This window comes from Haemaphysalis longicornis, unplaced genomic scaffold, assembly GCF_048455015.1.
Source record: "Haemaphysalis longicornis isolate Haplotype H1 unplaced genomic scaffold, Haemaphysalis longicornis Haplotype H1 scaffold_10, whole genome shotgun sequence".
Classification (NCBI taxonomy): Eukaryota; Metazoa; Arthropoda; class Arachnida; order Ixodida; family Ixodidae; genus Haemaphysalis; species Haemaphysalis longicornis.
In genome coordinates, this window is record NW_027526204.1 from 9,828,217 (window position 1) to 9,851,638 (window position 23,422).

Consider the following 23,422-nt stretch of genomic DNA (forward strand, 5'->3'; position numbering starts at 1 on the left):
TTTTGTATTGTTATGTACTTTTTTACCCATGTATTATTATATAATGTACGTCCTGATGTGCAATGCGCATGTCCGATGGGTTTCCTTGTCTCTTCTGCCCACGCCTGCCCAAGGCCTTGTTCCAATTCTGGCAGAATTGAATTAAAAAAAAATAAATAAACACCCCATCATCGTCGCGCTGTGTTCTTCGGGCATTGTATTATCAACTGCGATTGTGTGAACAAAGCCATATGAAGGGGTCCAATGCTTGCGTCAGATAGTTCGCGCACTGAATGCGAAGCACATAAATCGGGGCGCCGAAAGGTTTTCACCACTACTTTGCCAGCGCGGCGCAGCAGCGGGCCGCTTCGAGACAGCTACCGTCAGGTCATCCATTTCAAAGGCAAAGGGCTCTAAAGGTACGTAATTGCTGTCATTTTCCAGCTTGTCTCCGCGTGTTTTGTAGAAGTGTTTTTTTTAGAACTTGGGTTAGGGCACCCCATTAACACATGCACAGCTTCATTTTTTACTTGTTGGTAATGGGTTACCTTGATGCGAAGCCCGGACAGGCACAGTAGTGAATGACAGAGCTTGCGCTACCGGTAATAGTAGCAATGAAACACACCAGGGAATAATTAATTTGTTTTTTTTTCGTACCAAAGCTGCACCCGAGATTTATGAACGTAATGAGGCTACGGAATAATTTAGACCACCCCAGTTAGCCGTTCCAAGCAGTTATTGCAAGATCCACGGGTATACCTTGCAATAATCTACTTATTCCCCCTTCCTCGCGTGCGCTCGGCCCGATAGCCATGATTGCTTCGTCTTCAGAAGCCCGCAACACTGTTTTTTGTACGCCCCTCGCTGATTGATTGTAGGGTTTAAAGCGCCGACGCAACGCAGGCGGTGAGGCGGGCCGTAGTGGAGGGCTCCGGATTAATTTTGACCGCCTGGGGATCTTTAACGTGCGCTGAAATCTCGACCACACGGGCGTTTTTGCTTTTCGCCTCCATCAGAAAACCGGCCGCCGCGCCCGGAATCGAACCCGCGACCTCGTTCTCGTACGCCCCTCGCACACCTTGCTTCGCGTTGTGATCGTATCAGTGGTCTCGTTTGCTCTATTTAGCAGCGGCACTGGTTGCCTGTCCCTCGTTTTGTTGTACAACAATATCGGCATTTCCTCGCCATCATTTGCATTTCATCCTTTTGGCCTCTTACACTGGGGATATTTTCAGGTGGACATTTTAGAAGAGCAGTTTAAAGGTTCAGTCTTAGTAACGCGAATATTTCGCACATGCACCTGTTCTTTAACAGCGGAGCGGATGTAAACCAAGCCTTGTCGTATCTGACCGATTATACACGGAATTGTCTTTTCGCTTCTATTTCCCTTCAAGCCAATACACCAAAGTTCGCATAAGCTACCTCCCAAGTACAGCCACTAAATGTCGCAGTTCTTCCCTTCGTTTTGAGACCGCAATTCTATCAACCCAAATACAGTGTTTACAAAACTGCTGGAGCAAGCGTACTGGCACCTCACCACAACATATTTGTAGGCTGTTACAGTGTGTACCATGCCCCTCTCTTTCCACTTTTCCTCGACCTAACACGCAATCTTATTTTAGTAACAAGGGCGCACTGCAGCGCACTTTCCGCACCTATAAACGCATATGTCTGTCCAGAGTGCATGCGTTAAACCGATAAAGGCTGGTCCACCGGCCGAAACATTAGTAAATACCGTTTGTTTTTTCATCGTGAGACAATTCCTTGTTGCATTATTCCCTCTGCTTCCTCCAGAAGTTTTTTTTCTACTAGTTATATGAGTGTGTCGAACCGGAACCAAACCTAGCCGAAATACTAAACCGAACCGGTATTTTGACCGGAACTGAACACGAATCCGAACCGTTATGTTTTTAACACGCCGAACACCACCCGGAACTGAACTGAAAAATAAATAACTGTTACCAGTTCACGCCGCATCGGTTCTACCATGAGCTGTTGATAATGCGCTGACACTGTCTATTGCGGCCTTTTTACCTTTAGCGTACCGTCAACCTCCTGCACGCTCACGCAGCTTTCATTTCCAATATATCGCAAGAAAATAAGCGCTCTGTTCTCGGACGCGAAATAGAAAAAAGGGATGAGCACCAACTTTGCAAGCATATGTTTGTTCTGGTCACGTGCGTGGTGTGCAAGGCTCAAAAAAAGAAATATCCCCTTCTCTGCGCGCTGAAGGCAGGCGATAAGAAACATTAGCTTCGCACTGCACCACAAGAAATTGGTCTCGCTTTGACTGTGCAGGAGCAAACAGGCCACAAGATTGTTCCATTGCGCATCAGCGAGGGTCTGCACCTACACCGTGCCTACTTGTCGAAGGACATAATTTGTTTTCAAACTGACGCTCACCTGGATAGTGGAAAATAAAAACGGTAGATAAATAGGTATCCATGAAAACAAGAACAGAAAGCTGTAGTAGTTCATGAGCTCTTTGACGCACTTGGTGCACGTTATCTATCTATCTACCTATATATATCCGGGTGTGGGATATCGGATATATATTTCTCTCTATTTTATTTCATTACTACCGCTCTGAAATTACCATTTTTTTTTAATCAAAACAGAAATGATCTGCATATGTTCACTGCTTGACACTCCTGACAGGCTGGCTAGCTTATGTTATTTCAACGAGCCACTCCTTCCGAATTATCAGACGCTACATGCTTAGCGAGAGATTCACAATCGGGCCTCTGCAGGCGCGTAGCCAGGATTTTTATTCGGTGGGGGCTAAGGTTGTTCTCGATCGCCCCCCCCCCCCCCCCCCCACCGAAAGAAAAAAAAAAGCGCGGCAGTTTGCAAGCGCCCTTAAAGGCTACGAAGATAAAATACATGTTGGGTTCATTAAAAAGACTATCGTTCATTAAAAAGACTGTCTTGTCCCAATAACAACGATACCAGTTCTATCTCAAACTAATCAAAGGAATAATCGACATAATAAATTAAACATTGGGCGTTCTGCTGCAGAGCAAGAGGACGCGGGTTCGATTCCCGGGCGCAGCGGCCGCTTTTCTGATGAAGGTGAAAAGCAAAAACGCCCGTATGTACAAGATTTCGGCGCACGTTAAAGATCCCCAGGTGGTCAAAATTAATCAGGAGCCCCTCCACTACGGCGCGTTAAACCCTACAATCCATCAATCAGTCAATTAAACATTTGAAGCAGTGGCGAATCCCCGCCCACTTCCCGGTGGCGATTTCACTATGACATCACAGTATCTTGTATGTACGATTGGCCCAACGACCTAAGTCACCGCCAAGGAACATTGCGCGATTGTAGAGGGGCCTCCATTGATCTTATCATTTGAATTCTAACGTGCAGTTAACATACTAATAACTACGTTTTAGTGCTGGCCTATATACATCACTCCTGCCCATATTACTTCACTGCAGCGCACAATTTGAAAATTTATGACATTGCATTGCTTCGATTGAAAAAACGTCTGTGATTGAAATGGAGCTGTGCGAGTTACCAGTGCTATTAAATTGAACTAGGTTGTATTTTGTCTTCAAATAGGCCCTTTAAGGTTCTCTCATGATATTGGTGTTGATTGTGATAGTATTTGTGCCAGGTGAAGTTGTAAACTGGGCGAAAATCCGCAGCCCGCGTGGTGCAAATCTGCGCCCGTGATACGGGACGTACATTGCACGCACGGGCACATTGTGCAGGCATTGCACTAAATGGTCACAGTTTCACGTGATTACTTGCTTTATTTCAACATGTGCAGTATGGTGTCTGTGACATCCGAAATAACATTACGTAGGCCATAAAAATGAGATCTTTTTATTTAGTTGATGTTTAAATGCAGAAATTGTTTTGATTATAAGCCTTCTGCGCCCGTACAGAATCTTCCAGTGTAAGGCCAATGAAGCAAAGTTTGTGCAGAATACACCGAGTCTATGCACTTACTTTATATGTAGCGCAGGTTTTATCTTAAGAAAAAAAACGACAGGCTATGAATTATGCATACAAGAAGCGTTACACAGACATCACGCGCGAGAACTGCGCTGTTAACGGCGAAAATTACACGAACATGGTAGGATTAGCCCTCACGCAAAGCGGAATAATTCAGCCATCGGTACTGTCAAGCCATGTCAATTGAAATTTCGGCTTCTGTTTTGATTCTGTGACGCAGTCCACCTCATAGCTTCTAAGGACGCCAGGTAGATATGAGAAGCTGGTGCTTTGTAACATCGCCAATCTGGTTAATGTTTCGGTACGCCCAAATGTCGACTCTGTTGTAAAAAGCTCGGCCTTGGTGTTCTGAAATACTTGCATTATTCTCTGTCAAGTTTTCAATTCTTCGTGCGTAAATTCCCTACAGTCTGCCTGAAGGAGTGTACTATTCAGCAACTTTTGTGGGGCGGCAATCCCCTTTAGGTGTAAGTACCACTCTTGGATGAGGTAGAGCAAATCACTGCAAAGTTCACTATTCAATGCAATAACGAACTTTAAATTCATCAAGAACAAATATTAACGCAAAGACGGCGTTGTTTGACCATACTCTTGCGGTTAGGCATGCAAGTTGAGCAAAACCTTGCTGCATTTGGAATTTTGTCGTGAGATCTCAGGAAAGAATTATAATGAGGTCCTACCATTCTGGTTTCAAATATTAATGAAAGGACATACTGTTTAGTGGACGCATGCGCTGCCATTGTTGAGCCGAGCACACACTGGCGGTTTTAAAGGTAAACGATAAAACAGCATTGGAGGACGCACAGGAATCTTGCGGTTTTCGTTAGCGACTCGGGAAATGGAAATATATTATGTTGGGACGCTCCTTGGTCCACCAGAAAACAGGGTGCAGTGGGAAGCTGCACATGACCTTCAGGCTTGGGTCGATGCTCGAAATGAGTCAGCATTTTGTTGCCCGCAGCACCAAGAAAACATGCGTAATGGCATGGCCCTGCGTAGATAAATGCCACAGACTACAGTATTTCAGCATGAAATGGGCACTAATGGTACAGTTATTGTGGTACAGCGACCGTGATGTTTAAATTGAAGCATGGTTTCAGGCTACGACACAATACATTGGCAAAAAATTGCAAATGTGTTTGCAGTGATAATTCATCGGTCATTTGGGTTACTTAAGTATTGCTCGAAATTTACTTCATGCGATATTTTAGGACGTATAACAGTAGTGGATCCCGGCAAAATCACTTCAGCGCGCACCCGTATGTGGGGCGGGGGGCGGAAGTGTACTGGTGTTCTTGAGAGGGCCTGTGGTCTGTAGCCTGTTTTTTTTAATTACGACATTCGTTCATCATGCCAAATCGCTTGAGCATTGAAAGAACGATACTCTTGAGCCCACAAAACTTCAAAAAAAAAAAAGGCCAGAAAGAGCTGAAGGAAAATTCTACTAGAAAGGCACGTTGGTTTCTTCGTCACCAGTACGAAGGTCCTTCACTTGCGCACGCTGTTAAGATGATTTTAAAATTGGGTGTAGCAGTGAATGCGCGCGTCAGTGTGAAACGCGGCAACAAAAGTTCCGATAACGGGCACACCATGCGACAGCGCCTACCTCACATTGAGTTGCGTGAATGTAGATGAAGTTGCAGAGAACACAAATATATTTTTAACTCTTCATGTACTTCATAGACAGCGGTAACTTAACGCTGTCCCGATACGCTTTGAGTAACCCTCGTCAACTTTGTGCATCATAGGATAGTTAAGCATTTATATGAGTAGAATTTAAGTTTTCCCTCTTTCAAAGGTACCTACCCGGTTCATAGCTGGCGCTCCTTTCAACAACCAATTCAAACGCAAAAATTGCATTAGAAATAAAAGTAGATATAATTTTTTTAGCTTGCCGACATAAAGGTACTGTGACGTCGTGTAAATATTAGGAAGCAATTATTTAAATATTAAAAGATACAGTGATCACGCAAGTCAGTGATCACGCAAGCATAAATCAGGGGTCAAGGGAAGAAAATGACTTACAATTGCGGCCTCTTTTGTGTGTTGCATGGCACTTCGAGTGTGAGCTTCCCAAAGCCAGGGCGCTTCTGCCCTTGCACCGTTCTCTCATGTCGGCGTTGTTGTGACTCAGGCCCCTGACTATACACAGCTCTGGGCAGCTGCCGCCCAGGCAAAAAGCGGCCGTGGACGCAATGGAGGGGCTTTAGTTGTGACCGAGGTCGAAGATGGCCATCGGGTATTGGTTACTGTCGCTACCGCCGTCTGCCCGTGGTAGGGCTAGTGACTGTCGCGCCTTCGCGCTTACAATAAAGCCACGCCGGATTCGCCGAACCAATGCGATACGCTGCTGTCGCATTCATGTAAACCCGCTTTGGGGGCAGCGCGCCCTTTTTGTCAAGTGGGTGTTCCCCAGTTTCCTAGGTTAGCGAAAAATACCGCCGAAGAATCTGCCTAATCGCGGAGGAGAAAATGTTTGTCTGGAACACCGCTTTCAGGAGAGGACATGCAGTGCGCGCAAGCTGATACCATACAATTATCCCACCCCAACACCCTCCCGGGCTCCACAGAAACGTGAAAAAGAATGAAGGGGTGACGTGCAGAAGAGGGGCATACTTTGCTGTGCGCCTCACAAAGGCCCTCTGCTCCCCCCCCCCCCCCCCCCCCCTGGCAGTCATCCAGCTAAAGCAGACGTTTCGCCCAATACGCAGACCCATCGTTTTCTTCAGAACCACCACCGTTTACACGTGGTTCTGCTTACGCATACAAAGATCGTCTTTTCCCTTTCGGGCCTTCATCGTGCCAGTCTTCACCCATCAATGACCGGCGGTCCCTCTTTTTTTTGCGCACTCCATGGTTCCCCGGCCATACCGTGACGAGTCAATCTACTCTGCTGAGAACGACTCAGCCGGGCAATTATTCTCTGTGGGGCGACATGCCACACACAAAGGGACACAACGCACGCCTTTGGCGTCCCGTGGGCTGAGGCTGCTGAGCTTACCCGAAGGCGCCATCGCTTTTGGAGCTGCACCCCTCCGCAATTATCCTGACCTGGGTGCTTCGTTTTGTGTAAGCACCAATGCGTCAGGACAGGCATTCAGTGGTGAATGTTTTTAATAGTAGCACGTCCGAAGGTTATGCCCCTTTGTTCACAGGCGACGTACCAGGCAGCACGGCGCTGGCCGGAAAAATTTCGGGGGGGGGCTTGAGCCCGGTCAGCCCCCCCCTGGCTACGCCACTGGGCCTCGGTGCTGCAGGTAGCACACAAGTGTTCGTTGCCCGTGGACTGTCCCTCGCATGGCGTAGACGCTCGAGCCACAGCCGTGGGGGTAAAAAGGAAGTCCCCTTCACCCCGAAGTCTTCGAACGGTGCTGGCTACCCCCCTTACCGCAGGTAACACTTGCACGCCCATAAGAAAGGAAAATAGAAAAACAAAATGGAAGGGAATTCAGTCTCTCTGGTAGCTCGATTGGCAGCTAGAACATCACACGCGTTACTCAAATGTTGTGGGCTAAGATCCCACCAGGAGCGCGAATTTCTCTCTATTTTATTTCATTACTACCGCTCCGAAATTCCCTTTTTTTTTTTAAGCAAAACAGAAATGATCTGCATATGTTCACTGCTTGACACTCCTGACAGGCTGGCTAGCTTATGTTATTTCAACGAGCCACTCCTTCCGAATTATCAGACGCTACATGCTTAGCGAGAGATTCACAATCGGGTCGCGGTGCTGCAGGTAGCACACAAGTGTTTGTGGCCAGTGGAGTCTCTCTCACATTTTCCTCATAATGCTGGAAATACATTTTTACAGGGGAAATATAAGATGCAACATCAAAATATGAAGGCGCTAGGACCCCTTCTAATTTTGTATGAATTTGTTTACATGCGCTGTAAGAGTGGCATGACGTGCGTCCTAGCATAGCAGACGTACAAGGCTTGACCTACAATAGATCCGCCGTTATAAGAAGGACACCAAAGAGCGAGGTACCAAATTCAGGTGTCAAGGGTGCACGCTATAAAATGTTGTCTAGTGCCACAACCAGCAGTTCAGGGGCACTGTATATCAACGAGAGAAAATCAACAAGGAAGACAAAGCAACATGCACATATCTAGGCGCATTTGCATGAACCGGTATACGAATTTTGAGGTGGTTAGCAAAGGACAGTAGGGGGGAAAACATGGCAGGAGAAGAGCACGGGAAGATGTGCACTCAAACATATGGCACGTACATAGAGAAAAGTTAGAAAACTAACTATTGGAACGTAACCTTGCATGCCAAACGCAGCATTCCTGGACCTTCTGGTGGAAATTTGTCAGAACACCTACAGTGCTATGAGGTGCGCGATGGTAACATCCAAATTAGCTGCTCTGTAGCGCCAGGTGTGAATTGATTTTCGGAGGAATAGAGTGCATGGACATACGGGCATACCGCTATCGTGATAGGGCTGAAATCTCGGTGCACAATTGGAAACAAAATGCACTGAAAAATAAATAAAAAAAGAATATGACCGCAATTGTAATCGCGTGATAAACACGTTATTTTCCAATAACATTCATTGATACCAAATCACGCTGACTTATACTTATAAACGAGATAGATTACAGAATTTCGCGATCGTGATGGGTTCCAAAACCATGTTCCAAAATTGTGGCCTCAAGCACCCGTCGTATGTTTTTATCGAAGCTTCCCTCGCGGACCACGAAAGAACTCCATGACTTGGCCTTCTAACATCGTCTCTTGTTCGCACAACCCGCCAAAGGCACCCCACGGCTCCATACTCTATCACTCCTTTTAGTAGAGCCTTAACCCTTGTACGGGGTCTGCTGTAAATACCCCAATACACAGCGGTTAGTACGGCGAGACGTCACGGTAGGGATGTCACGGGGAAGCGACGCGCATGTCAAACACACACTCCAGATAGCGGCCACCACAATCGCCGACACAGCAGCTGCAACAGGACAATCCTTTTTATCACTCGATTACAATTTCAGTCCTTATCTCTTTTGTTTATTTTAATGCATTTTTACAATCGTGCACCCGATTTCCTTCCTCTCAGTATAGTGGTATGCCCATAGGTCCATGCATTCTATTCCCCCCGAAAATCATTTCACACCTGGCGCTACTGAGCAGCTAATTTGAATGTTGCCAGCGCGTACCTATAGCCCTCTCGGTGTACGAACAAATTTCGAGCGGATAGTCCAGGCATGCTGTGTTTTGCATGCGAGGTTACATTTCCATAGTTAATTTTCGAACTTTTAATGCTGTACGTGCCATATGTTTGAGTGCATGTGTTTGCGTGCTTTCTTCTCCTCCAATCTTTTTTTTTTCCTGTTGTCCTTTGCTAACGACCTCATAATTCGTACGCCATATCGTGCAAATGGGCCTAGAAATGTGAGTGTTGGCTCGTCTTCCTTGTTGATTTTCTCTCGTTGACTTGCATTGCACCTGAACTGCTGGTTGTGTCACTACAAGATCCTTTATAGTGGGTACCATTGACACCTGACTTTCATACCTTGCTCTTTGGTGTCCTTTTTTGCATTCCTCCCCAAATGCATCAGTTGACATATTTACATAATGCGCTGCGTTATTTGACATATTTACAGAAAGGAAAGCCTGCTGTCTAGTACGCCGAGGAAAGCGGGGGGAAGGAGGGAGTAGTTCCACGGTTTTTTTTTTTTGGTTTTTTTTAGGTTTTTTGGGAAATAGGAAAGCGAGTGGAGAAAAACGCATGCCCAGAGTGGAGATCGAACGCACGCCTTCCGATGGCGCGGGTTGGGTTCCCACTCTGGCCCTGTGTTTTTCTCCATTTTGTTTCCTCATTTCCTAACATATGAATAAAAAAAGGACCTCCGTTCAAAAAGAAAAAAAAAGCTTCAAACTACTTCCCTACCCCCCTGCTTTCCTCGGCGTTCTAGACTGCAGGCTTTCCTTTCCGTCTTCATTCGACGAGTCCCTCATTTCCAATCATATAAATGTAGCTATACATATAGATATCCATATCGATATATATGTCCGCGTGAACTCGGGGACACGACAAATGTGTCTGCATGCAATAACAAATATTGGCTTTTCGGTACCTTTTGTGACTTTTCCGGAAAATGAAATTCCATGTTACTCATTAAAGCGTGTTTTTTATTTGCAGTTTGTTCATTGGGAGCACATAGGGAGATGTGAGCTGCCTTGCAAGGAAAAGCCCTTCATTCCTGAAAGCACTACGCTTTTTAGCTGAAACGCGTGCACTGGCATTCGTGTTGTGCTCTCCACAGATGGTTATGGATAGCCTGGTAGCGTTCGAACTCGTCGGAACGACATTAAGGGTGAATATTGATACACAATGTGCTCTTGGAATGCTAAACGCTGATGGAACATATGAATCGGCCTACGCTGGGCTGAGGCGGTTTTCAGCCTCAATATGCAACATTGTCAGCAGTGAGTCGGCAAAGAAGGGCTTTGAGACGCAATTAAGAAAAAATGTCAGTGACTCAAAACGTTTGCGTGGGCGGAAACGAGCTGAATTCAGTGGGAAGGTTCACCGACTCACACTGACGACGGATGCACCGCCTTGCCCCTGGAAAAGTGACAACTCGGATCAGGAACCGACAACTGACACACCAGCTGAACAAAGCAACTCCGAATTGCACAATGAAAATGCCAGGCTTAAATTTAAGCTTAACGAGCTTTCTGAAGAGCTTGAACTTTTGCGACAGAACACGGGCCTCCAGCTCGCAACCAAACGACCGCGTGATCATGGTTCCAGCTCAGAAGTTCGTCCTAAAAGGAAGAGAATCGCAGTGGGGGTAGGCTCTAAGAAATCCGACCGTCGTCATCTCCAGACTCTGGCCAGCCAAGTTGAGGAAGCTGTGGAGCCGTACGTTTCCGAGCATGGCGTGGAAATAGCAGCGTTGTATGTGCGCGACGAACTGGACCGGGTTCATGGGATCATGTACAGAGCAAGTGACGCCGCAGAAATACATTGTAACACTCGCAAGCCATTCCTCACGAAAAACAGTGAACTGCGCCAGCTGGAAGAAGAAGATAGGCGTTGTGTCGTGTTTACAGCTGGACTTCTAGACTCTCACTGCGTCAGTAACCAGTTCTGGACTGAGTTGTCCGCGCACTTTTCCCTGCCAAATTTGCGCCTCATCAATCAGCACCGCGAGTCAATCGACTCTAGACTAGAAATTCACCGAACGCCTGGGACGGCACCGGGAGTGTTTGTTTCCTTCGCTGATGAACTGCGAAACGCGATCCATGATATTTGCAAGACTGAGAACAAGTCACCCCACGAGCTGATGCGTGAGGGACTTTTAGTAAAAGTTGAGGGCGACGGCTGCAACGTGAGCCGAACGATCTCGTGGACAACGCTTCTATTTGTAATTCTACGTACCGCGAAAGAAGGCCTGCATAACCCAAATGGTCACAGAATTATTTTGGTGTCACAGGCGAGGGAGTCCTACTTTCCCATACGGGAGGCGTTCGAACCGGTCTTTCAAGAGATCAGCGACGTTGCCAGAAAAGGTGGCTTGCAGATGGACGACCTTTTTTTCAAGCTGACAGTCTGCCTCGGCGCAGACTTAAAGTTTCTTCTTTTGATTTTTGGAATGCAAGCTGCATCCTCAAATTATTCTTGTCCATTCTGTTTTGCAAGCAAGGCTGAGTGGTCAGATAAGGACCATTCTGCTTCCTACTTCAACAGTGAGGCAAAGGCTCGTACCCTAAGTAACCTCCGCCACCATTCTGACCAACGCGCATTTGGTGTTCAGTATACACCCCTGCTCGATATCGAGCCAAAGTGGACATTTCCCGACACAATGCACATGGCAGTGAGGGTTTTCGATCGGCTCCTCGACAATGTTGTTCAGGAAATTGAAGACAAAGACGCCAAACGGAAGCAGAGAACGGCGGCTAACGTGCCCGCAAACGACACGTACGTTGGAAAATTCACTCGTTTGGTTCACGAGTGTGGCGTACCGTTCTTCGTGCATGAGACCGGAAATTCCAAAGGCAGAACATTTAGCAGCCTGACAGGGAGTGATACAATGAAATTACTGCGTCAGCTTCCTGGCAAGATGAGCGACCTTCTTCATGAGGAAACCCGAACAGAGGTTCTTCAGTTGTGGTCCACTTTGCTGTTCTTGCTAGAAGTGTTCAGCGCAGACAAAACTGGTAAGGATGTGCAACCCGAGGCAAATCTCATGCTCGACACCTTTGTTCGCCTTGGAAGTAGGAGGAAAGGCTACGGAAAAGAACGCCTGACACCATACATTCACATTTTGTGTCACCACGCACCTCAGAAGCATACGGAGCAGATGTGCCTCGGCAAATTTTGTAGCCAGGCACTTGAGAAAAAAAAATGACATTCTCAAGCATTTTTACCATCTCCGATCGAACAAATGGGACTCTGCGACAGATGCCCTAAAGCTGTCAAAGAGACTTGAAGCCGACACTGAAGTGAGGCAACGATGAGCTTACAAAAAGACCGATGAAGATTACTGGCAGCATGGGGGCATCATAGAGTCTCGGAGACGGCGCGAGCGACTCAGCGTGACTCCTTGCGTGGCGCAGCCAACTCTCCCTGATGTAAAACAATTGTCCGCGGGAGAACTAAGAACCCAACTTGGAGCCATGGGCATTGCAACAACCTCTCATGACCCACAAAGGCTGCGGGACATGCTCGCAAGAAACGCTAATTATTCCCCCACAACATCGTGAAGCTTGTTGCGGACACCGTGATCGAAGCACGCCGACTCTTCTACGCCGGTATTCTGGAATGAGCTCGAAAAAATTAAACCGCATATGTACATGCGGTTGGTTCTTTTCACGGCCCCGTTACAGACGCGCGAATGTTCGCAAAATGACAGCAGCTCACAGGTCCGGCAGCAAGTATTCGGCTGGATGCTGGATGAGCAGGCTTGCTGAGTCCGAAATGATGGTTAGTTTTGGTGAGTGGTGGGGATATGGGCTATAACTAGGGCTTCTACCGTGCCCAGTTAGGTTAAACTATGTTGCTGCCGTAGCAATTTCTCCTTTGGAGTCGAGGGTGACCAGGGTAATGCCGGGTATTCGCGGATTCTGAGCGATATCCGTGTATAGGGTTTTAGAGTCTTCTGCGTATTTTTTGGGTGAGCTGGGGCACCCTCTCGTCACGGAGACCTCGACTGAAGGTAGGGTGCCTATGCTTTGGCCCCGGAGTAACTTTGAGTTTCTTGCATATGTGCAGTGGGCTACGTTTAGGTAGGTCGTTGGGGTTTGGGTCTAGTCTTTCGATTTCGAGCACCCTCCTCCCTGTATGGGGTAAGTGTTCGGCAATGAAGTTGCGAGTTTCAATGGGCTTCACTTTGTTCTTGAAGAATATTGTGCAGTCCCAACCGCTGAAGCTTTTCATTGGAGGTGTACGTGGGGAGAACTAGGGCCGTTTTGTACGTTTTCTTGCAAGTGCGTCCAGCTTGCTGATCTCTTGAGGTTTGAGTTCAATGATGGTTGCATATGTCATCTGGCTAAGTATAAGGGCTGGCACCAATATGCACGTGTCGCCTTCGGTGAGGCCGTCTTTGTGGCCTCGGATTCATCCTATGAGGTGGGTGAGTTGCGTGACGGTTTTATGAATTTGCGGCAATAGGGCCGCACGAGGCCGAACCATCATGGTGGAAAGGCACGCCAAGAAATCTTAGTGTTAGCACTTTGGAAACGGGCTGTCGAAACATTCTGACGTGTCGGTCCGGAGTCTGAGGGGGTTAACGTCCTCGTGTTCTTGCTCGAAAATAAGGAGTGCCTATTTTGTGGGTTCACATGTTAGTCCTTTGTGTATTGAAGGTATGACGTCGTTTCATCCCGCGCTTGCTGTAGGGCGTCTCGTTGTTCTCCGCTTGAACCTTGCAGTGTCCATAGTAAGTCACTCGTATAAAATGCATACTTGAGGATGGGGATTGCATTACGTTTTGCGGAAATTGTGAGCAGCGCAGTATTAAAAAAATTCCCGCGCCTTCCCGCGAGGGGAACACGAGTAAATGCAGAGCATTGGGGCCTCAGTACTGATTGAAGGCAGTGTTGCTTCCATCGCTTCTTCCGTGATGCTGGAGTAGCAGACACGAGTAAACGTGGGCACGAGCGTCAACCAAGGAAGGAAGGAGCAACGCAGTGACTGAAACACGAGCGACCGCTAGCCGCTATATTTGCAGCGCGCGCAGTAGAGGGAGAGCAGTACGGGGGGGGGAGACCGCGCATGCCCAAGCAGCGCGCGGCCTTCCACGCCCCACCGCGCTGCTATCACGCACCTGTTACGCCGAGACCGCGACGGAGCGAACGGGCTGACTACGACGCATGCGCGCGCCAGCTGCTGTTGAGAGAGAGGAGGGAAGGAGAGGCGCACCTGCTGCGGACGCGGAACTGTTGACACCGTCCGACGCAGGAACAGGCGAGGCTAAGAAATGCTCTGCATTTAAAAAAGAGGGGAGATTACAGAGCCTTGGGGTGTGCCTTTGGCGGGCGTATTAAGGTTTGATATTGACTGTGCATTTGCTGAAAAAGGCTTTGACGTAGTTCAACACTTTGGATCCGCAAGTGGTCTGGTTAGGATTTTCTAGCTTAGCGGGTAACGTTGTCAAAGGCGCCTTTGACGTGGAGTGCGAGGATTGCTTTAAGAATGGTGCGGCTAAGGTGGTCAACAATCTGCTCTTTCAGTTGTAGCAGTACATGTTGAGTGGAGAGTTTCAGTCGCAATACGGTCATTGTTAGATGATATAGGTTTTGATCCTCTAGAAAGTTGGCCAAGCGTTGAACGAGGTGCTCTAAAAGCTTGACTACGCATGAGGCCCGAGATTAACTTGAGTGACGTCGGCGAGATCGGTTTGTCCGTTTTCGGTATGAACGTTACATCGGAGTGCCTCAATTGTGCCGGCAGTGTGCCGTCATCCCACTGTTTTTTTAATGCGATAATATGTTCTCTGGCGTGAGTTATCGTATTTTCACAAGTGAAGATCGGAAGCATCGATGTTTCATGGTCCAGATTGCAAATGATGCGGTTGGTTATACGGTCCTTGCCGGGTCATTTCGAGTGAGATTGCCAAGGATTGATTGCATTTCCTCGAATGTGAAGGGGCATCAAGTTACTGATTGGGTCGGCCCGTGTAGCCCAGGATTGGTGGGCTGGGTGGGCTGTGAGTTCCAAAGATGTAGATCGAAGTAGTTCTCGGGGGTGGAGGTCACTGTCGTTTTAGTTGCTGTATTTAGTGGTTGGCTTGTGTCCGAGAGTTGGAGCTATCAAAGAGATGCCGGAGCACGTCCCACATTTTCTTGGTGCTAAGGGTGCCTTTCAGTTTGTCACAGAAAGAGTGCCAGTTGCCTTTATAAGGTGGTGGCATAATCTTGCGCTTGCTGAGTGAGGAGAGTTATACGCTTTTTAAGCGTTCTATTGTTTTTGGTGTTTCCATCTCTTTGTCAAGCTTCTTCGCTCTTTCCATATATTCAGAAGATGTGTGTCTGCAGGTGGTGTGTCCTGGGTAAGGGCGATTTCTCGCATGTGTTTTTGCACCCGCTCTTACAGTGCTTGTGTCCATTCAGTTAGGCCTGTTTGTATGGGCGGTAGCAGGGTGATATCTTCACGGAAGGCGGACCGGTTTCTTCGTTTGGCTACTCTTCTTTTTGCGGTTTTGTTCTTCGTTAATAGCTGTAGAGATATAATGTTCTGTTCGCTTCCCAATGTTCCTGGAAAGCATAACCACCGCCCATTTCGGCAATTTCTCGTGAACGTGAGGTCGGGGATAGTGCCTCGATTTACGTTGTTTCCAGGTCATGTCGTAGCGGTGAGACCGTTCTGAAGCGGGAGGTGGTAGTTTTGCGTGGTGCGCAATAAAGCTTTTCCTTTTTTGATGCGAGGACGTACCCGCATGCATATTGCGGAGCATTGAAGTCACCGACCAGGAGAAAGGGTTCGTTTTTAGTCTTCAGTGTGGCCTCGTAGATAAGGCATCAACATATACAACCCTCCCTACGGTGGCCTTCAAGCAGTTAAGTAGGTGCACTTGGGCAGGATGGTTGTGCAGATGAATCCCACAAATTTGTTGGGTATTGCTTGGCTCAGCTGGTGTGGTTGAGCGGTGTGCGCGTTGCGAACGAAGATAGCTGTCCGATGTTCGGGGTCCTGGGTGAATTCGGTGTGGTATGGAAGCCGTGGAGTCGGGGTGTTCGTTTCTTGAAGTGGGATTATGTCGGGTGTACTGAAGATGCCACGAGAGAAATGAAAACAAATAAAACAAGCAAGACCGCTCACGCGACGATCATTGTAAGAAAGGACGCCTCCCCATTGGCCTGCCGGGAGAAGACCACGTGGTATCTAGATGACGAAGGCTTCAAGACTACGCCACGAACATGTGCACAATCAGCAGGCGATCACGTGTACACCAGCGGTTTTCAACGTAGCAGCTCGGCACCTCAGGAGGAGTACGGTCGCTACGCCCGTCATCTGCCGTTTTGGGTAACTTTCAAGGTCGCTTGCAACTTATCTCAGAGCGGTAGTTGCAGACTCTTACTTGCTGTTTCATTTTGTTTATCTGTACGTATTGAATGGTTGCTGAATGGCGTTAATCCCAGCAGCTTCGCTGGCCATTCAGCTCGGCAGGAAAAGAAGGCTACTCTTCTTTTTCCTTTTTTTGGGCTTCTGCGAAAGTGGCAGGCATCCAACCTCGCATTCTCACGGTCATCTGCACGCGAAAACTGGGGATGTGCCGGCTGATCGCCATTGAATGTACGCGAGATGTGCCGGGCACGTAGAGGCACCGGCAAAAGCGCTAAACAAAACAGCGGGGGAGCCAAATGTCGCCGCCTTGCACAGGGAGCTTCCTGGCGTCCTGCGCTCAAGACGAGGTTGATGAAGGCGCAGATGCATCAAAGGACAATACTTGAAACGGGTAACAAAGACTGAAATAAGCGCTGGAAGCCGTTATTCCTCCCCGAGTATACGCGGAAATTGAGCTCTGTGATGACCGATGGGTAGGTATAAAGCCGCAAAGGAGATGTCCTGTGAGCTTGGCCGACAGCGCCGTTTTCAGCGTCTGTGCTGTGGACGACAGTGCACCTGTTTTACAACTGAGCTGTGCGCATTTGGCCGCTCTTCGCAGACTGGCCGTGTCCGGCCAGCCGAACAATCGTCGGACTATCGCTGAACTGTCAACTGTTTGTTCACTGAACACACTCTTTTACGATCTTTGCCTCGTCGATTTCTTGAAATCAAGAAATGCGCTTCTTTACTTTCTCGTGAGAACTGGCCTACACGAACGAGTATACATACCTCCTTGCCCGGGTCGCTATTTGTTTTATGGTGCGGTTCTTCTTTCAGTTTGAGTGCATTAACCTCTCTTTTGAATAATTTTCGCATTTAATATCTTCCCTCTTCCTTCATTTACCTGTCCACCTTTCCTTTCCAACCTTCCCACCCTTACTACGCGTAAGGGTGCCAACCAGTTACACTGTATCCTCCCTGCCTTTCCTCTTTTTCCATCGTTCCTTTGTTCCCTCGGCCCGCTGAATGTATTCGCTCCTGAATACCATCGGCGTATGAAGTTTTCACGATGTTGCAGTTGGTTTTGCTAGTACGAGATATACGCACAGGCGGCCTTCCTGGCTAACGTTTCCTGTGGGAAGTCTGTTTTAGAATGTCGATATTGTATTGCTGTATTCTATGTCAATAAAAGTTTCACACAGGTTTGCTTTTTGCTTAGGTCATTTTAACTCGAAAGCGTTATGGCAACGGAAACTGCCAGCACCGGGCCAACTCGGACGCTTTCCCATGAATTAGCCTTTCTTTTTGTCTCTCTATTTCTTACCCTCTCCTCTGTATCTTTAATTCCCCTCTACTCCCCCTCCCCCGAAGTGGGTTGTATGTAGGTGAGCTCTCTCTCTTTTATCACCCCCTTTCTCCTCTCTAATCTTTACATCCCCCTCTTCCCTGTCCCCACCGCACTGGGTTGTATGCAGGTGAGCCCCCAGTTGGGCTCAATAATATACCCAGTGCACTTCCTTTCCTTTTCACCCGAACTACCTAGAAGTAGCAGTGTAGGTGAGCTCCATACAGAGCTCAATAATATCCCCTGTGCACTTCCTTTCTTTGCCTGATAAATCACTCGCTCACTCGTGATCCTCTGACGGTAGCTGTCATCTTCGCTGGCCAATCCCTCGAAGTTCATATTTGGGAATTGTTGGCGGGTATGCTGACGTCGCAGCCTCATCGGAGTGAATCAGCCGTGAGCTTATAAGGGCCCCTGTCAGTCATTGGCCACTCCCCTTGGGTGGGTATGTGACAAACTCAATGACCATTGGAACTCCGTACTGGGAAGCTCCTAATCTGTTATGGAAGCTTCATGGAACCAGCATGACAAGCGCGTGATGTAGCAGTAGAGTATCGGCAGGCAAAGCCATAAGGGTTTCCCTTTCAGAGGACGTAAGCAGATTCAAGGGCACCTCGAAAGCATGTCACGTGTGGTGTACTGTCGTTGTTTGTACGTTAGGAGGCGGCGCCACTGGGGAAGCGTGAAGCCTAACCATAAAAAGTAAAATCAAAGTCGGCCCAGACGTTCCTATGCCGCGTAGCTTTGCCAGGGGTCTGCGCGCGGTAGGATTTCTTCGCCGCCGCGCGCGCACTCCCAGTTAGTCCGCTCGAAACAAATATTTCTGCAATAGGGATTGCTTTCTGCGCGAGTTGCGGGTCACATGCTGGGCCGATTTCGGCGGCTGAGGAGAGGGAGAGCAGCCGAGGAAGCGGAGTCAACGGAGGTAGGCTTCCAAAGGCTGGCTGCATGATGTCATGCCGTCTCCTAACTTTTTTAAAAGCGAATGCTCTTTATAAGCGACCCCAAACCATCCACCGCCGGCGTCGGCGGCGGCGTCCGCAGTGCTCTTTAAAGAAAAAACAGCATCCGGCGCCAGGTTTCGATCCGAGGACTTTGCGGGCCGCAGCGCGACGCGCTACCGACCAAGCCACAGACGCGACGGTGATATCAGTGTTAGACGCGCCTTATATCTTTAACGCATTCAAACTACGTCGTCAGCGGCGTTATAGCGGCTTGATAACTGCGTGGTGTACACGTGATACTACAAACCCGATGGAAGAGATGGAAGAGAAGGCGGCGAGGCGGTGGGCTGCGGGGGCCGAGCGCAAGCGCCGCAAGCGGGCCGACAACCGTGCATTCGCACTTTCACATTCTCCCCCTCGGGGAAATGCGGGGGAATTTTTCTTCCTCCATGGGGTTCTCGCATACAGTAAGCGAAAAAAAGAAGTAGGTGCAGAGCAGCGGTTAAGTCACCTGGCTTTAACCGCGCGTCCCCGGGTTCGATTCCCGTTACCGGCACGGTTTTTTTGCGTTTTATTTGAGCGCGCATGAAATTTTAGGGCCATCTGCTGTTCCCAACGCCAGTTCTTCACTTTCATGGGTTCTTCGGACGTTGCGGTCCGAGAGCTGAAGCGTTCGTTTTCACCGAACACTACGGCAACCAACATCCTTATCTTGATGCGAGACCTGCTTTCAAATTTAAATTACTTGGACTCGTGGACATACAGTCATGTCTCGTTAATATGGACGCCTCTGTTCCCCAGAAAAACCGTCCATAATGTGAGTCGTCCATAATAACAAATCGAAGTAAAAAATCCAAACTAAGGGAATATTAGTTTAAGGAAAGCTTGCTTCAGGAAGAATCGTTTAAGGAAACAAGTAAGCACAAGGGAAAGCTCGGTCCGTTTACGCTTAACACCAGTCATTGCCCCTACCAAAATGACCAGAGAAGCCTTGCCTTTTATGCGCAGCTAATATTGGCACGAACTATTATGGTGGTACGTTGTTGTGAGCTTCAGGACTTGCTCTTTCCGGCGTATGTCGCACCGGGCAATCTGGTTTGATAGGAAAAAGGTGTCACCCTGCCGGCCCTACCCTAGTGTGTTGTTTGCTAATCACAAATGTTCTCGATCTAATTAGATGGTACTGGAATTAAGAGCATCCCGAGATAAATGCATGCGTCGGGTTTCTACGCTGCGGCAAAAAAAGGAAATTCCTGTACACGCTGGGCCTCGGGGGTCACCTGTCACCTTTTCTATTTTTTGCTTTGTGAAGCCGTGTCGATAATAACGAAACAAAAAAGCCTGTATTTACCCGTTTCGTCCCCAAAATAGCCGTCCTTAGTCCGGACTGCGGGTTTCTACATTAACGGGACAGAATTGCATGGCGAGAGATCTGTCGCCTGAAATTTCGTCCATATTGCGGGGTGTGCATATTAACGGGGTCCATATTAACGAGACATGACTGTACCACAGACGCACAAAGAAATCGTATGGCACACGACGCTGCCACGGAGCGACTAAAATCACCTCCAGCGGTCTCAGGCACGCCCGTACCCCTTCTCCAAGCAGGCTGCCAACTCCAGCTGTGCGACCTCAAAAAGCAAAGCAGGCAGCGCTTAGAAGATGAAAGTGTATGCGAATGCGGCCTGTACCCCACGCGTTATATACAAGTTGACAGCCCCAGCAGGCTCCGAAAAACGCCGATGCCTGTTCTGTAGTCATGACAGCAAAGCAAATCTATTCCACTTTATTTGGCTTTGTCATGCATTCGATCATAACCACCATCTGGTCCCGCATCTACGTCCATCTACGTCCCGCACCCGCCGCTGAATCGGAACAAGTCAGTTGCTTCCATGAGTATCCAGCAACTTTAGAATTAATAACAGAGTATGCATTCGAAAATGGTCTCTACAAATTGGTGTAGCGGTCTCACCTACTTTCCCGGACTCACCATACGATATCCACCCTCAATGTCTACAGCGTGACCTGTGAATATTTAGTGACACTGACTGGCCAAACTGTGTGCGCTGTGTAAATACGATCCCCAGTCTATAACATTCCCCATTGTGAGAATTGTGCCCTTCCCCTTCCGCCATCCTTACTTCCCCCCAGGGCTTTCTGGCCTCTCGTCTCAATAGTTTTGAACTCGCTCACTCCCGATTTCGCCGTAATAGGAGATGGCATGAAGAAAGTCACCATCTTCAAATTTCTTGTTCTAACACCACTGCCCGAATTCAGTTGCAGTGCGAGAACCAAAAAGTGGTGACATGTTCAGCGCATGATGGGTCGTATCACCACCAAGTCGACTTAAAAGTTTTAGTAGAAGGCATTCGTTCTTGTTTTCAAGAGTTTGTCAAAGTTGCGAAAACTTTAGGACATAATTTTAAACGTACAATAATCATATTTCCTTTTCATGTGAATCATATTATGGCTTTCCCCGCTGAATGCCTTCGCGAGGCGTCATTATGAATTCTACGTCTTGTAAAATCTTCAGCCGCATAGGTCAGCACATATGGATATGGATACAAATACCCCGTCACGAACCGTGAGCAATGAGTGCATAAAAATATATAATTTCAACGAAATGTAAAATGGAATACGCTGCAGTCAAAAATTGCCCTCTGTTCAGTTTCTTCTCGGGCTGAAAAGAAAATTGCGCCTGCAGTAAAAGAACGCTGGTCCTACTATTAAACATCGGCTTACGAAATGGGTTTTTCTGCTAGACGAGGGTGCGATTACAAAACCTATTACACCCCCCAAAAGTATTGGGAACGGCCTTTGAAAAGAAAATTTCCCGCTTGAACGCGCACTAACAAAGCTGGAAGCGCAATTGTTGTTTACCTACAGCTCATTATTTTGACGTCACTGTGCGTCGCAGCGGGAAGTTTTACGGTATCACCGTTATGCTGCAAGTCAAATTACAGTCAGACCAAACATCGCCTTAATGTACATACTTTTAGACCTCTTCTCACTGAAGGTTGGTCAATAGGCTTTACAGTCTTCAGCATTCGATCCTCACAGCTGCCTTATTTCAATTTAACTATTTACCCATTTCCAACGACGTTTTTCGATGACGTCACGCAACGAATTTAACATTCAAAATGACAAACAATGAAAACAACGCTGCACACAATCAGCTGTCAGTCCTGTATAGTTTCCCTGTTTCGGTACGCCTCTTTTTGGTACATTTCTATCGTTCAGCTAGATACAAGCTCGCCAATATAACTGTCTAATTGTCATTATTCTACATGGTTCTGGCCACCCGTTGTAGGGGAAGCGTCCGTATCGAATCAATGTAGTGCTAACCATTGCACCAATTTTATGGGCGCAGGACAAAGGGAGTGGAAACATCGGGGATAGGTAGAGTCTATAGAATGAAGTTCAGAATACGTCCACGCAATCATTTGTTTCAGTTAGAAAATTTGACGTTCCGAACCTAAGGGCTACCGTACTACAGCTGTACACTCTAAACGGCCAACATAGCCTCTAGGTCCGACTTTTTTGTCCCTAAAATTGTAAGCCGTCTACAAGGGTATGGAAAAGAGCTAGCCTCATTAGAGACTAAAGGAATTAGCAGCAGTTTGTTTAGTAGTCTATGCCTTACTCGGGTATCAACAAAGTTTTCATTCAGATTTCTACCAAAAGCTTTAAACGTTAGCGCGGGATAAATCTTTCGAAGTTTTCCCTCTCGTTTGTGAGCGTTTTATCTACAACTAAAATAACCGCTGGATATACTATTGAAAAAACTTCTCTTGAAAAAGCTCTCTTGAGTACGATGGTGATGAAGAATTTCTCCCGTTATCATATACACTTCGAAACACAGAAGACGAAAAAAAAAACGGTTAAGTCATGACAAGCCTTTTCTGGTTACGCCTAAACAGGCGTAACCAGAAAAGGCTTGTCATGACTTCGGCCAAGCGGAAGGGGCGGCAATAGCGCTGGCCATGGGACTACCAAACACACGTACAATACTGAGCGACTCGAAGTCAGCAATCCGAAACTTCGCTCGAGGAACGGTCTGGCGTGGTGCGGAGAGGTTAGCGAGACCCCGAGGGGTCGAGCAGGCATCTCAGGGCACCGCAGCGAGATCTCCCAACATCACCATCAAATGGTTCCCGGCCCATATGGGCAACGAACTAGCTACCAACATCAAGAACCGCAACGAAGAAGCGGACGCCACGGCCCGTGTCCTCGTCACGTGCCGGACCGAGGCGACCGCGTCTTTCGACACCAGCGGAGAAGACCAAGAACAAGACTGCGAGCCCCTCACAGAATACAGCGGGATCCTAGCAGCCTACAGGGAAGCCAGGAGAGCCTTTCCGCCACCGCACCGTGAACTCACGCGCGCGGAGGCGGTGAGACTACGACAACTACAAACAGAATGTGTGTTGACGCCCACCCTGGCCCGACACATATGCCCGGAAATGTTCGCGGACACCGTGTGTAGTGTGTGCAGACGCGAACCCGCCACCCTCAAGCACATCATGTGGGGGGAGTGTGACAGTGCTGTTAACGCAGGGGATGCGCAGTGCCTGGATGCGACATACCCCGAAGAAGTGGGAGCGTGGTTACGTTCCGAAGATCCAACAACACAACGCAGGGCCATCCAGCGGCTCGAGGAGGCTCTAGCGAAGCAGACGAGAAAGGGAACCTC

At 48.0% G+C, this 23,422-nt stretch overlaps 1 long non-coding RNA gene across 5 annotated transcripts in view; it reads left to right on the forward strand.

The window, feature by feature from the left end:
- The first annotated feature begins 262 nt into the window (after nucleotides 1–262).
- The window catches only part of LOC144157596 (uncharacterized), a 34,067-nt gene continuing 10,907 nt past the window's right edge, over nucleotides 263–23,422 (forward strand). For 3 of the 5 annotated variants that reach the window (XR_013319791.1, XR_013319795.1, XR_013319794.1), the window contains exons 1-2: nucleotides 263–398; nucleotides 7,201–7,336. This is a non-coding gene — a long non-coding RNA (uncharacterized LOC144157596). Of the gene's footprint in view, nucleotides 399–7,098; nucleotides 7,337–7,679; nucleotides 7,709–23,422 lie in introns of those variants that run through there. The other 2 variants (XR_013319793.1, XR_013319792.1) reach the window with 2 other exon arrangements.